Source organism: Muntiacus reevesi, chromosome 3 (genome assembly GCF_963930625.1).
Source record: "Muntiacus reevesi chromosome 3, mMunRee1.1, whole genome shotgun sequence".
Lineage (NCBI taxonomy): Eukaryota > Metazoa > Chordata > Mammalia > Artiodactyla > Cervidae > Muntiacus > Muntiacus reevesi.
Window position 1 is genome coordinate 230,232,010 of NC_089251.1, and position 17,106 is coordinate 230,249,115.

Here is a 17,106-nt window from a genome sequence, read left to right on the forward strand (position 1 = left end):
ACTAGGAGGCATGAGAAATCATCTAATATTCACAGAAAAATAAGGAGGTCTATGTGGCCTAAGACACATGACCAGCACTTCCTCCAACAGCCTTCAATACTTGATGCCTTAGCACGATCATAAAACTAACTTTCCTAAATCCCTACAGCTTTACAGATACTGAAAGTGTAGAGCTGACAGTTCTACTTCTAAACTACTTCTAAACATTTCTCAAACCCAGGCCAACTGTACCAACTGCCATAATTCTGGACCATATAATTTCTTGCCTCAGTTATTTCCTTTCTTCTATTCCTTTACCACTTCTTTGCTCTGCACTAGAGTGATATTTCTAAATTGAGATCTATTTAGTCATTCACTTAAAATTTGCTAAACGGTCCTGTCAGGCGAGTGTATGCTCCTTGGTTCTTGTCTCCTCACAACAATGATTTGGAGTGATGGACATTAAAACCCTTGGTGCATCACAGCTCTCGGGTCTTGGACAAACCGTGTCATAGCTCTTAGACAAGTCAGTGTTACAGCTCTATTTTATTTAGAAGATAGCAAGAGAATCCATCCTGGAAGAAGAGAAGAGAGTGGAGGAATGCACCAGCGTGCGTGGTGGGGGGCGCGGGGCGGAGCATCACGTAGAGAGAGAGAGAGAGCGAGCTTCCGCATGTGGGCATGCAGGGGAGAGAGAGAGAGAGAAAGAGAAAGCACTTTGGTTCCTCCTTTTATGTGCTTTTTCCTCCCCCTGGGCCTGCCCTATGCAAATTGGGCTTAGCCAGGAGTGTGCTCTTTGTTCTACCTGAGGTCTTCACTGAGGTCCTCGGACCTTCTTTGACCTTCCTTTATTCTATTCTCAAGGGCTTTTCCCTTCCTTGTCTTTTAGCCACAGCCATTTTGGACTCCTTTCCCCTATTCTAACTACCTAACATTCCCAATCATAGTCAAGAAAAAACCCCAAATGGGATATAATGTAAAGGACTTCTTGATTTATATCCCCCACTAATCTTTCTGATTCTCCTTTCTGATTTTGGCCTTATGTAATAGTCTGACTAAATTACTTTAAAATCCTTAATGAATGCTTATGTTTTTCTTCTATTGTTTCTTTGCCAATTAAGTTGCTCTCAGCCTCTGCTTTCATATTCCCTCCACCTGAAAAGTTCTACTCATTTGTCAAATGTTAGCTTAAGAATAATCCATCTGAAGTTTTTTTGGAATCCTAGGATTTCTATTATCCTTAGATTCTATTTTTACCTTGATGAGATCATAACTTGTATCCCATTAGGTTTTACTGCAGTTTGCTGTTTTAACATCGTTCTCCTTTCACTCTCCTACAAACTTCTAGGAGCAGTGACTATTTTAGGAAAATCAGTGACATTCAGTTTCTGTTGAATAATATGGACTGATACTAGTATAGACGTGTCTAGTTGAATAGTGGGCTGACTGGAGTAGAAAATTAGTGAACATGCTTTGTCTTTAGGCAGAGACATGCAATGCATTCATCCAACCATTTTATTTTCTTTCTGCTTTCCAGCTTCCTTGCATCTAAATGTTGCCTTGAATTCTGTCCAGTAGTATGTGGGCACCAGCAATGGGACGTAAAATCTTCTGCTAGGTCTGTAGTTTATTCTCTTTTTGCCCATTTCTGGCTAAATTCAGACAATCAGATCAAGAATTCTGATAACCTAGAAATAGTACTGGGTACTTGCAGAACTGTAATGTGAAAAATGAAAACTATTGCATCTAGAATAGTCATCAGTGTATACAAAATGTGCTTCTTGAGGGCTATTGACTTTTAGAGAGTTTAATATTCCTTTTTGCTTTCGCCACTTCCTGAATAGGAATTAAGAAAATAAATCAAATCCAGGTGTATTCATTCTAAAACCTTTCCTCTACCCCCCTAATAAATCAAGCAGAAGACAGAAGGAGCCTTAGAAGAGAAAAGGTGTGGAATGATGATTTAAATCATGAGTTACAGAGAGATCTGCTTCCCATGCTGGGTTCTCTTTTCCATTGCAATTATGAGTTAAAACAGTAAGGATGAATTCCCAAAGGATTTTCTCTACTTGTTAGTGTAAATCCTGGGTTTTTAGTCGCCTTTGCAAAAGAAGTCAATTGTAAGCCCAAATGTGCTAGTCTGACTTGTGATATGAGACAAGAGTCTTGTTAAAATAAGCAGAATTATTTAATATGGAGAATCTGTTCTGCACTTTTTCTTTGTGAATCTGTGGAAGTGATATGCAGGAGGTTAGGAAAATACCAGTTCTAATAGAGATGTATTTGCTTCTTATTCTGTATTAAAGAATGTGGTTGAAAAAAAAAAAAGAATGTGGTTGAAATAAATACTGCTGATGACCTTTATATATTCCTCCTTATTAGCATCCAGATATTGGATAAATATTTAATTAATCAGTTAAGACTAGGTACCAACAACCAAGAAACATTTTTAAGCCTTTTTGTAAATGCAAAGAAAAATTTTTGAAAGTTAAATGCTATTTAAAGACCTCAGGATACATGCTGCATGATGCAATTTCCTTAGCCTTCTGTATAATAATCCATGCCACAGGGAAATATTCATCTACAATATTGTATCAATACCAAAAAGTCAGTAGAAAGACCACCAAAGTTCCAAGTTCACAATTCCTCTATAATATCTCAAACGGAAAATAGTGAGCTGGACAATGCCTATAAAAGTGGCAGATTATATATCAAATTTTTAGGATGGCCACTTGGAAAATAAATTATAAAATATACTATATATATATGTGTGTGTATATAATAATGTGTAAAATATTTTACCTATACTACATTTAAAAAAGGCAGAATAATAATTATCCAGTAAAGAGCTACAAAGTTTTAATTGCTTGGCAGCAAACTCCACCCTTCATAGAAAGTTAAAACAGGATTTATGCAAGGTGCTCTTTATTAAATATTTGAGTATCATTTGATATTAAAAATAGATAAAAGTAAAATATATTATTGTTTTTTAATAGATATGAAATATCAGATCAGGTCCTTAGAAGTCATAGGTAGAGAATACTCTTTGAAAAACATAGAGAGTGAGAAGAAGAGAAAAAAAAAATATATATATAGTATAAATTCTCAAAGTCACATTGAAGATTAACTTAGAGTAGCAGAGTTCTAAAATAAATATTAGTGAGCACACACACAAATCTTCAAAGTTGTCTCAGTTCAAAGCATACTTTCATGAAACTGTAAATTGTCTTACATAAAAGTGATTCTTGAAATGAATGTAACCAATTTATTCATGATTGAAAGGAAATAGGGGAGCAAAAAAGTGGGGAAAAAAACTTATTAAAGTGTGCTCATTTTAGATTTGCAACATTGAATGGTTACCAGATTATTTATAATCATAAAATAGCTAGTTTGCTGAAATCATATAACACAATAAAAATCACTTTGAATGAATAATGAGGCTCATGGAATGAGAGTCACAAAGTATAACCATAATTTACTGTGTAAGGATAATGGTAAAGCCAGGGCCTACAAAATAAAAGTACACATATGATTCTTTGGATTATTTTTCAGAAAAATGTCAGCATTTTTGGAAATATGAATGAAGAATAATTCATTCTTGCATTAATGTTACTCTTAGCCATATAACTTTGCCTAATAGGGAGTAATGATGCTACAGTAAGTAAAGGTTAGGCTTTAATAGTATGATATGATGGTCTATTCATGAGAAGAATATACTCCAGATAGCCAAGGCCTCAGGATGAGACAAGTAGAGCAGACCATAAGCCCTATAGCTGCTAGTTCAAGCAAGATGAGATAATTATGAAACTAACCTGAATTTGTATCTGCAGCCTGAGGCCCAGAAACTGATGCCTAGAATCTAGGCTAACCCAGCTGATTTGCAGCCAGTCCTCATATCCATGAACATGATAAGAAATGATCGCTTTTAAACTTCAAATAATTTGAAGCTGAAGCTCCAATACTTTGGCCACCTGATGTGAAGAACTAACTCATTAGAAAAGACCCTGATGCTTGGAAAGATTGAAGTCAGGAGGAGAAGGGGATGACAGAGGATGAGATGGTTGGATGGCATCACCAACCCAATCAGCATGAGTTTGAGCAAGCTCTGGGTGTTGATGATGGACAAGGAAGCCTGGTGTGCTGCAGTGCATGGGGTTGCTAAGAGTTGGACATGACTGAGTGACTGAAATTAATTTGTCTCTTAAGAACTATAAAGAAAAAAAAAAGAGTTGGAAAATTATATACTGGGATCTCATGCACAAAATCATGGTTACAATTTATTGTATTTGTACTTTTGTTCACATTGAGTATTCCACACTTGGCAGGTAAAAAAAAAAAAATCATATCTGAGTATGGTTGCTCATCCATGTTCTATTGCAAGGAATCTTGAATTTACGTGAACAGAGAGAGAATAGCCATAGGATGCAAAGGACTATGCATAATAACCCACTATTCTTCACTGATAGGCTTTTAAGTTTGTAGAAGGTAATCAATTCTGATATTTTAAAGGTCTTTACGTTTGTTACTGAAGTTTATGAATAACTGAATTAAGAAAATATAACATTTTAGGAATGAATGACAAAAATAAATAAAAACATATCAGAAATGAAAGTCAGTGACTGATTTAAACATGGACTTGCATGCATGCTCAGTTGCTCAGCCATGCCTGACTCTTGTGACTCTGTGAACTATACAGCCCACCAGGCTCCTCTGTCCATGGGATTTTCCAGGCAAGAATGCTGGAGTGGGTTGCCATTTCCTTCTCCAGGGGATCTTTCCGAATCACAGATTGAACAGATTGTGTTGCACTGGTGGGTGGATTCTTTACCACTGAACCACCTGGGAAACCCTTAGACATGTACAGTTGACTATAAAAAATTCTACCATTGGTTTGTGGGTTTATTGAAATTCTATTTTATTAGGCTTTGCTCTGTCACATGAAACTCTGCATGTGATGGTCAGGGAGGTACCATATAAAATCCTCCTTGTCAAGAAAAAGTGTACTTTCATCCTAAATTAATGAAAGATTTCCAGGTTAAATATGAAAAAGGGAAATGTTGCCTGGCTATCTTGTAATCAAATCCAAAGAGATTTGCTTGTCTTTCACACATGTTGTTTTATATTTTGAGTTACAATCTATAATTAAATCCAGAGGGAATGAACTGTAATTCTTTCTGATAATCCATCTTCCCATATTTTCACATAAATTTGGGGGATGTCTTGATATAATAAAGCTAATTGGTCTCTGTGGGAAATACAAAATTGCATTTTGAAGCAGTTTGCTTTCATCTGACTATGAGCTCTGTTTGGCATATTATTAATATGTGAAATAAAAAGTAAATACCTAAGCATATGTAAAATCATGCCTATAATCCATATAATAGGTTGTGCTACATGAGACCTGCTTAAGTCAGTTCTTTAGGAAACAGATTGAATTTTTTTCAGAAAAATAATGGTTTCTACAAAAATTAGGGTTTCAGACAAGACTGAAAATAACTATGTAAAAATGAATTTCAGTTGTCTCTGGAGTAGGCAAGAGTACATTAAATACATAAGGGAAAATGAATTTTAATGTAATTAATGTATAGGTGGTGGTGGTTGTTGCTTTTGTTGTTGAGTCCCTAAGTCCTCTCGGATTCTCTCCAACTCCAGGAACTGTAGCCTGCCTCTGTCCATGGGATTTCCCTGGCAAGAATACTGGAGTGGGTTGCTGCTTTTCTTCTCCAGGGAATCTTCCTGGCCCAGGGATTGAGTCAATGTCTCCTGTTTGGCAGGCAGATTCTTTACCACTGAGCCTCCTGGGAAGCCTTCAGTCACTCAAGTGTTTGACTCTTTCGTGATGCAATCGGCTGTAGCCTGCCTCTGTCTATGGGATTTCTCAGGCAAGAATACTGGAGAGGGTTGCCATTTCCTCCTCCAGGGGATCTTCCTGACCCAGGGATCAAACCTGCTTCTCTTGCAGTGCAGGTGGATTCTTTACCACTAGGGAAGCCCTTGTGCAGAGAGCATATTAACTATATCAGCATGGAAAAAAAAATTCAGAATTTCACATTAGTTTCCAGTAAATTAATTATTTATACCCTACTCCAGGCATAAAGAAAATGGACTCTAGTTATAGTATACATTTAAAATATATTAGAGAAAATCTAGGGTTCCAGAGAGTAAAGTTATGTGTGTGGAGGGACAGGATGAGATTCATCTTTTGGGTGATTCGGTTCTGTGGCAGAATGTTATATATCTATATACACATATATAAAATATTTATAATTTATGTATAATGTGTTATATAATACATACATATTTAGTGGCAGGGCAAGCTGATCACCAGTATTGATAGCAAAATTGATATCTACAGTGGTTGCAAGATAGAGCTCAAAAGCAACTTGAACAAGGAAGGAAACCAGTGTGGTAGATTGGTATTTTACCTTTGAGTTGGTTTGGTGGGTGGGTCACTGAAGTGTATTGGGTGTTGAGAGATGTGAGTTTTCTTGCATATTCTCCAAATTATTTGACTTACTATCAATAACCCTGATTCATATTTACTTAAGTATGTAAAAAAAGTGCCTCACAAGATGATAGCCACTGTTTCTTGTATTTGGAGACTTCTAAGAACTAAAGTTTAAGAAAAAAAATGGTTTGCACTAAATGGAGAGCTATCTTCTACTAGTTCTTCCATCTTCTCTACCTAAGGTATTGTGAGCTCAGTTTAAAAAAAAATGCTGATGAAGACCAAAAAAATCAAGTCTTGTAGATTATTTCCAAATTTTAGTTCATAAAGCTACAGTACAACACAACTATGACTACTATACTTTTGAAGAATAGGGTTTAATAATTTTCATGTTGCTATAATAAGTGATGCATTGACCTGGATATCTTAATAAAAAGAAAAGATATTTTCTCACTGAAGATTATATACATGAAGATGAATATAAGTTCAAAGTTGTTTTAGAATCTAAACCATCACACTTTATTCTTTCATAATCTCTAGGCCCTTTTATTTCAGAAACCCTATGCCACATATGACCATAGTATTCAAGTAAAGTGAATCCACATTCCATATCGAAGCAATTTTTTCTACAGTATTTTTGAAAGAGTTTTAGAAATTCTGTCCTTTATGTGAATAACTCATTTACTTGATAATTGGCCATGATTTGCTAGCAGCTCATATGTACCTAGAAATCCGGCAAAAATGAAACACCTCACTTAAAAATAATTTTCAAATGCAATTGCTCCTAATGAAGTTCCTATAACATTAATCTAATGGTGGATAATTATCACACATGTTATGATTTTATAAATATTAGCTTGTTTCACAATAATCATTTTTGTTCCTTTTAAGTCAAAAGCAATTTTTTTTTAGCGTCAAAATTCCTGAGTCCTTGAAAAACTTAAAGACTTTTAGCATTGTTTATTTACTGACTGCTGGAAAAAAAATCCCTAGACCTATTTGCATGCTAACAGTTTTGCTCTTGTTCAGTTAGCCTGCTATATTCAACTCAGCAAAGTTGTGCAGTCTAGTTCACATGTTACCCAGAGTTCTAGTACTCGAATATATTGTTGAGGAATATCAAGGTGGATTCCTTCATGTCTCTCAGTCAGTTTAGTCACTCAGTCATGTCAAACTCTTTGCGACCCCATGGACTGCAGCACGCCAGGCCTCCCTGTCCATCATGAACTCCTGGAGTTTACTCAAACTCATGTTCATTGACTGGGTGATGCCATCCAACCATCTCATCCTCTGTCATCCCCATCTCCTCCTGCCTTCAATCTTTCCCAGCATCAGGATCCTTTCCACTGAGTCAGTTCTTTGCATCAGGTGACCAAAATATAGGAGTTTCAGCTTCAGCATCAGTCCTTCCAAAGAATATTCAGGACTGATTTCCTTTAGGATGGATTCGTTGGATCTCCTTTCAGTCCAAAGGACTCTCAAGAGTCTTCTCCAACACCACAATTCAAAAGCATCAGTTCTTTGGCGTTCAGCTTTCTTTAAGGTCCAACTCTCATGTCCATACATGACTACTGGAAAAACCATAGCTTTCTTTTTTTTTTCAAACCGTAGCTTTGATTAGACAGACCTTTGTTGGCAGGGTAACGTCTTTGCTTTTTAATATACTGTCTAGGTTGATCATAACTTTTCTTCCAAGGAGAAAGTGTCTTTTAATTTCATGGCTGCAAGTCACCATCTGCAGTAATTTTGGAGCCCCCCAAAATAAAGTCTGTCACTATTTCCACTGTTTTCTTATCTATTTGCCATGAAGTGATGGGACTAGATGCCATGATCTTAGTTTTCGTGTCTCTAGGTTCTAATATTTTATTTATCATCATCCAAGTTAAACCCACAAAACTCAGTAAAAATTAAATATATATATACATATAATAATATGTGTTTATGTAAAGATACACATACAAATCCAATTTGTAACTTTAAATATTTCTTTCCACATGATTTTCATATTAACTTTAATATTTTTCATTTTTTTAGTATGAAATTCTCTCAGAGCTCTCAGAATTGGATTTCACTGTTAATGTTTCTCCCTTTGCTCTGGTAAAAAGCAATGCAGCATCAATACAGAGAACTGACAATATAACCAATATTGTAGCTGAAAAATCATTTATTAAATGAGATGTTCATAAAATAGGAAAATAAAAGCATTGCATGAGATTGATTTTGGTAAAGACTCAAGTTTTTTGAAAAAGACTCTGAAAGCAAAGAAAGGGATTAGGCATTATCTTAACACAGTAATGGACAGACTAAATCCAGTTACTGAACTGGAATATCAGAAGCAAATTCTGATATTCATACTTTTACATGTGACCGCCCATTAGAATTTTCCAAGGATATTCTGGATGGGAGTGTGTAACAAGCCACACAGGGGAAGAAATTGTATATGTTTTATTAATTTATCCATCACTTAATTTCAGTATTCTATAACATGTCTATTAAGCATTAAATGGTAAAAATAAATATAAATATGTCAGAAATTGCAATATGTGTAAATGGACTCAATGTCCCAGGTAAAAGATTAACATATTACTATGGATTGCTAAAAATATACAGTCATATCCAGTTTACCAGAGACAGGGCTTAAAACTAAGGACACAGAAGTCAAAGAACTGAACTAGGTACACCTAAAACTACTAATGAAAAGAAAGCCTGAAGTAGTATATTCAAACTGGAGTAATTTGGATGTTAGGGGGAAATGTTGATGAAGATAAAGATCTCTATATAACAATAAAAATATTAATCCACCTTTATACACACCCATATATATATATATATATACACATATACACTAAATATTTTCAAGTAAATAACTAGTCTTTACATATGTAAAACAAACACAAAGAAACTACAAGCAACAGACATACTCACCATAACAATGAGAGATTTACCACACATTTATTATTTGCAGGTAGATTCTTTACTGTCTGAGCCACCAGTTAATTGTTTAAAATTTAAGAAATTCTGTTTATCAAAACATAAGAAAATTAAAAATAGGCCACAGATCAGGAAAACATTTTCAGACCTACAAGATATGTAACTTGTATATCTACATATATTCACATATACATATATACATATATTCACATATACATATATGCACACATTCATATATGCATATATTCACATATACATATGTGTGTATATACATACATGCATATATCATCTGTGTTGTGCTGTGCTTAGCTGCCCAGTCATATCTGACTCTTTGTGGCCCCATGGACTGGAGCCTATCAGGCTCCTCTGTCCATGGAGATTCTCCACCAACAATTCTGGAGTGGGTTGCCATGCCCTTCTCCAGGGAATCTTCCCAACCCAGGGATCGAATCCAGGCCTCACGCATTGAAGGCAGATTCCTTACCAGCTGATCTACCAAGAAAATGCCATATATCATTTACTATATGTTATAAAAAAGAGCTTCTATGAATCAGCAAGAAAAAGATAAACAACTCTGTTAAGAAACAGGAAAAACCTTGCAGATACATTATACAGGGGCTGTGTGCTGTGCTTCATTGTTTAGTTGTGTCTGACTCTGTGAACCCACAGACTGTAGCCTGCCAGGCTCCTCTGTCCATGGAGATTCTTCAGACTAGAATACTGGAGTGGATTGCCGTCTCCTCCTCGAGGGGATCTTCCCAACCCAGGGATCAAACCAAGGTCTTCTGCATTGCAGACATATTCTTTACCATCTGAGCCACCAGGGAATCGAGTAATAAATATATGAAGTTTTGCCTTATCTTGTTTGAAATCAGAGGAATTCAAAATAAAATCATGAGATTTATTTCACACATACACTGGATAGGTGAGAATTTTAACATCTGAAAATGTCAAGTACTAGAAAATATGTAGAACAGGCTAATAACTGATTGTGATAATGTAACATGACATAGCAAGCCTAGAAAGCAATTGGCATTATCTAATATATCTTAAGATATGCAAAACACTTAGAAATTCTACTCCTGGGAATACATTCCTAAAGAAGGGCTTGCTATTTATAAGCTCCAGGAGACCGCTTCAAGAATATCAATGGGCTTACAGACACCTGGGAAGAGCATTAACACCCATTAAAAGAAGAGTGAATTAAATGTCCCTCTCATATTAATAGGTTAGAGTATGGGTTGAAAAGGAGTATGTTGCAGCTAATGTACCCACAACAACACAAACTTATCTTTAAAACCTTAATTATGATTGAGAAATACAAGTCATGTAGGCAGCATAATTGTACCATAAACATATAAAATTGAAATACATATAGTTTAGGGATAAAAATGTAATTATGATAAAAAGAAGGAAATTATAGGCACAAATTCAGGATAATGGTTTTTAATTTGACCAAAAACAAGGCACAAACAATGCAAGAAACAAAGGGACTTCAAAATCATGGTAGGTAATATTTTACTTCTTAGTTTGGATGACATTAACCAAGTCACTACTCTTTACACTATTTAAATTTGACAGTCTTTAATTTCTATAACAATAATAATTTTTAAAAAATAGAATTTAATACTTTCATCTCACACCTCAAAGGACTGTCTGTCATACTGCCACTTGGAGGCCACCTACAACAGAAGAAAGAGGAATTCCTTATGGCTCCCTAAAGGCACATTTTTAATGTCCTATTGGGTTTATAGCATTATAGACTTTCATACTCTATTTCTTTAGATAGTTAATTCATTCTGTTTAATCCTCCTTCAAAGGTATTTCTTGATTTCTTTTCCTTTATTTTCCTTCTCTTTAGCTCTCCTAAAGCACACACGCTGGCATGAACACACAAATGTGCTCTTGGCCCTGATCCGTTATTTCTCTCATATAATTCCTTTGCATTTTATTTTTCTAAGTTTCATTCACTTCCTTATAATTACCACCTTCTTTAAGTGTGGTTTATAAAAAATACATGCTCAAAGCAATTCAGTGGATTTTCAGTAGAAAATAGCCTTTTCTCTATATCATACCAAGTAGTTAACATCTATAGGCAAAAAAAGGAGGGGGGATTGATATATAAAGCAAAACACTATAGCAATTTTGAGGAAAAAAAGAGAAGATGATCTTCTAGATTTGGAGATAGGCAAAAGGTTTTTACACATGACACTAAAAACATGGTCCATAAAAGAAAAAATTTGATAAATTAAAACTTCATCAAAATTAAAACTTTTGCTTTATGAGAGATCCTGTTAAGAAAATAAAAAGATAAGCTAGAATGAGAGAAGATATTTACCTCATATTCAACATTTCTTGGGTTCGAAAGTCACTGCTGATGGTGACTGCAGCCACAAAATTAAGATAATTGCTTGTTGGAAGAAAAGTTATGACCAACATAGACAGCATATTAAAAATCAGAGGCCATTTTGTCTTTCTTTTGTCTCTCTCTGACAAAAGTGTCTATAGTCAAAGCTATGGTTTTTCCAGTAGCCATGTATGGATGTGGAAGTTGGACCATACAGAAGGCTGATCACTGAAGAATTTATGCTTTTGAATTGTGGAGAAGACTCCTGGGAGTCCCTTGGACAGCATGGAGATCAAATCAGTCAATCCAACTCTGAATATTCATTGGAAGGACTGATTTGCTGAAGCTGAAGCTTCATTGCTTTGGCCACCTGGAAAAAAATGCTGATGCTGGGAAAGACTGAGGGCAGGAGGAGAAGGGGACAACAGAAGGTGAGATGGTTGGATGGCATCATTGACTCAAAGGACATGAGTTTGGGCAAACTTCCAGAGATGGTGAAGGGCAGGGAAGTCTGGTGTGCTGCAGATCATGGGGTCACAAAGAGTCAAACATAGTGACTGAACAACAACAATAACAGTCAAAATATATACATCAGCTATTAAAACACCTTCTTATTGAATGAATAGTCTTATCTCTATGCCTCTGAAGTATTAAAATATAACTCCATGGTAATATCAAATCACTTAACTTCACTTATTCATCCTCATATTTCAATTGCATGCATGCATGTCTGCTAAGTCAACTCACTTGCATCTGACTTTCTGTGACCCTTTGGACTGTAGCTCTCCAGGCTCCTCTGTCGATGGGATTCTCCAAGCAAGAATACTGGAATGGGTTGCCATGCCCTCATCCAGGGGATCTTCCAATCCAGAGATGGAACCCACATCTCTTATGTCTCCTGCATTGACGCACAGGTTCTTTACCACTAGGGCCGCATGGAAAGCCCTTCATTTATCCGTTACTCACTTATAAGTAATAAGCCATTTAATTTCACTGTTTGAGGTAACTTCAGTCAATAATGTAATCTAACCCCTTATTTCCAGTGGGAAATTTAAGACAGAGCTTCTCAAATTTTAGTGGGCGTTAAAATTATCCAAAGAGAATGTTAGCTCAGATTGTTGAGTCTCATCCACAGAAAGTCTAATTCAAAAGTTCTGGGCTTTGCCTGAGGCTGTATTTCTAATAAGTTTCCAAAGATTGCTTGTGTTGTGATCCAGGCCTTGGACAATAGGCTGTATTTAAATAGTACTCTCCTTAACACCAAACAAATGTTCTCTTAAAAGCCATCCAATTCTCCAGAGTCAAGTGCTATTTCCAGTTAAATTACATTCTGCACCACCACACTATTCTTGAATTTAATTATTGTTGTTTTATTGTTATTTTTAAAAGTAAATACGTAAAAGAAGATTTTTCATCTCCACTGAGTGGTATAATAAGCCATAAAATAGAATTTCCACTTCTGTTGCTTATATCTTTCCATAAGCTCATCAGATTTTATGAAAAAAATATCAGAATTGAATTCAGCATTTTAATTTTAGTTTAAAACTTTGAATCATTTGAGGTGTTCAGGGAGTGTGTAATTTCCTTGGTTCTGTCTCCTCACAACAAAAATTTGAAGCGACAGACCAGCATTACAGCTTTCAGATGGATCAGTGTTACTGCTCCGTATTACAGCTCAGTTTTATTTAGAAAATAAAGGAAAATACATCCTCGAGGCATGAGGACATGCCGACCCAAAAGACATGAAGAAAAAAGAGAGAGAGAGAGAGACCCCCAGCCCTTTGACTCCTCTTTTTTCTGTTTTTTCTCCTCCCCCAGGCCTGCCCTATGTAAATTGAGCTAGCCAGGAGTACTGTTTGTTCTACCTGAGGTCCTCACTCAGATCCTCGGACCTTCCTTTGTTCTATTTTCTCAGGCTTTTCCCTTCCTTGTCTTTTAGCCAGGACCATTCTGGACCCCTTTTTCCTATTCTGACCACCTAACAAAGGCATTGTGTAAGAAGTGTAAACTTGTCACAAGATGATTTTCAAACACTGCATGCATGCAGTACCCACACAGGAGCAAACTCTTGAATACAATGGCATAGAATCATTGCATGATAGACCTTATTTTTTTGAACTGTGAAAATAAAAAAAAGAAATGTTATGCTTTGTAGCATTACTTAGAAGGAGATTTTAAAACTCCAGATGATAACATTACCATTTAATGTGAATCCACAAAGAAATTTTACAGTTCATAATTAAAGGCACTGTTGCAATCGAGGTTCTGCTTTGAATCCAAAGGAAAGTCTCAGGTCATCACATCTGAAAATTTCTAAAAATAAGACATTAATTTTTTTTTTTTCCTGATACGGCAAACAGTGACATAGTATATCACAAACTACTAAGTTTGTTACAACATTCTCCTTCATCTTTTTCTGACAGAGCTAAATTTTCCTATTTTACAGGAAACAAAGGGAAGCAACATTCATACTTTTTTGTATGTCTATAAACTAAATGACTTTTCTCAGTCAAAATATTTAAGCACAAGTCACATTTTGTAATGAACAAAAGTCTTCTGTTTTTTTAAAAATAAATTAGGACAATCATCAGAAATAGAGAAAGTTTGCAAAGATTGCTTTGGTATAGAAGTTGCATTAAAATAGGAAAGGAATGGGGATCCTGGAGTTGTCAGGGGCCTGATGAAGAGCATAAGCCAGCTGATAGTTGCTCTCTGACTTAATAAAACTGATTACAGCTTCATGGTTCACAAAATAAAAAAATTGAGATCCAATGGGCTTTTAGTTATCTTCTTGATTTAACATTCTTAAATGTCTTTCTGAGGTGCAGTTCCTTTCCTTATTGAGGATAAAATTTGATTTCAATTAGGAAATTTCTTTTCAAGAAAATGCTAACCCCACAGTCACATCTTTCTCTGGGAATTCCTAGATGCTTTCCAAGACACTCAGTTTAACCATTCTTCATTTTTCACAATCCTGAGTTTTACCAAATGCTTCAGGTATCATAAAAACACATTTTCCCCGTAATATTCTATCATAAGAAAGATTCACCTCAACCTTAGGGGAAAAAAAAGTGTTCATCTTTCTTAGTATATATTTTCAACAACATGCATCAAGATAAAACCAAAGTGTTTAAAACTGTAGTGTATTTAGGCTTGTCTAAATACACTTTAATCTGATAACCATCTGTAGGGATGGAGAACACCACCATTCTTGAGTCCTTTTGCCTGGACTAATACAAAAGACAGAGTAATGGGAGAAAAATCAATTTAATTCTGTGTGCACAAGAGATCATAATATGAAGCTCAGACTGTCGCCCAAAGCAGGAAGCTTTTATATCTTCTTATACAAAGAAACAATAAATTTATGAAGATTTTATAGGACAAAGAACCTTAGGTTTGGATGTGTAAGGAATTTAAGGAACATTTGGGCTTGGGTAGTTAAATTAGTAAAAAATAACACTGTTTATATCAGCTGCTTTTCCCTGAATTCTGTCTCTGGTGATGAGTGTCTTTCTCCCTCCCAGGACAAGGAGGGCATCTTTCATACAGGAGATTTATTTTCTACTTTCAGGGAGACAAGAGAGAAGAGTCAAATCATCTCTCTTGCATCAGCCATTTCTTAAGTAAATTTATTATTTTTTTTTAGTCTTTAATTGAATTGTTTATTTTTTACTTGAAGTATAGTTGATTTATAATATATGTTTCAGGTGTAAAATATAGTGACTTATAATTTCTAAAGTTTGTATTCTCTTTGTTATTTCAAAATAATTGCTATACTCTTGGTGTTGCACAATATAGCCTTGTAGCGTATTTTATACCTAATGGTTGTTCCACTTACTACCCTACCCTGATACTGACCCTGGTCCCTTCCTCACTGGGTAACCACTAACTTGCTCTCTATATCTGAGTCTGCTTCTTTCTCATTATATTCACTGAAAGTGAAAGTTGCTCAGTTGTGTCTAACTCTTTGCTACCCCATATATTATACAGTTCATGGAATTCTCTAGGTCAGAATACTGGAGTGGGTTGCCTTTTCCTTCTCCAGGGGATCTTCCCAACCCAGGGATTGAACCCAGGTCTCTTGCATTGCAGGCAGATTCTTTACCAACTGAGCCATTATATTCACTAGCTTATTGTATTTTTGGACTCCACATATAGCTTATATCATATGTAACTTCTAAGTGCTAAAATAATTTTTTAAAGTATATACCTAATTCCAGTACTCTGCAAGGGAAGAAATTATGAGCATTTGTGTTGCTTCACCAAGCTAAAATTCCAATTTTATTTCCAAATTTCAATTCCAAGCTAAAATGAACAACAGGTTCCTTCTTGCCTTCAGAATGAAGAGTGATCCAATTCTAGATTTCCAACCAGAGTGCTCACTAAGTTCTCCTAGAGGCATTCAGGTTCATTCAACACTCCCATCCATTATTGTTGATTCTGGACACTAATTATGTCTGTCCTCTCAAATCCTCCAGCCAGCTCCTGGCTCTGGCTGGGCATTCTTTTACAGAGAACACTCTTAGGCAGGAAGATATAGGGAGCTATTGGAGCATTATAACCTCCACGTGGGTTGAGCTGATACGTACAGGGACTGATAGGGTCTCTTACAAACTTTAAATGGATTGATTTGGAGAAACCACTGTGTGGAAGCATCATCTGAGTGGTCTCTGATCCATAGAAACATAAAGAAAAAAACAATAAAATCATTTAAAAAGAAAATTTATCATCATTTAATATTTAATAGTACAAAATGCATAGCAAATCAATTAAAATGTCACAGTTTGGGGTAAGTAGTTATAGTATTTACTGCCTTCATGTAGGTATCTTGGAAATCTAGGCAGGTCCAATGCCCTCCTTTCAGCAACCACAAGAACAAGTTGGACTTATTACTTAATGCCATGAAGGAGAAGGTATAGCATAGAAAACTAGTCCATCTCAAAAAAGGGATATTGGAAAGCAGTTTTGACAGGATTTGGCCTTGTGTTTGATAGTAATAATTTGGGGAATATTTAAAGAAGCAGGTTTTTCTCTGGATGAAATGCTGTTGGGAAGCAGGGGTGATATACATTATGACTGAGTATCTTAATAAATCTTATCTAGGAGGGTAGACAACTGGACCAAGGCTGAAGCTGCAGCTGGCAGTTTAATGAAGTAGCCATCACTCACATAATGGGGAAGGGGTTATCTATCCTTTGTGGCTAGGACGATGTTCAAGTGTTGTCTATATTCAGACATGACTGTGGCGTCATCAAATAAAGGGTCAGTTTCTCTTTATTGTATTTACTAAATCTATTAAATACATTAGAGCATTTAAATTTGAAGTGTGTTTAGGAAAAAAAATGGAAAGCAGATAAACAGACAGTTTAAACTAATAAGATTAAACGATTCCTCAGTGATC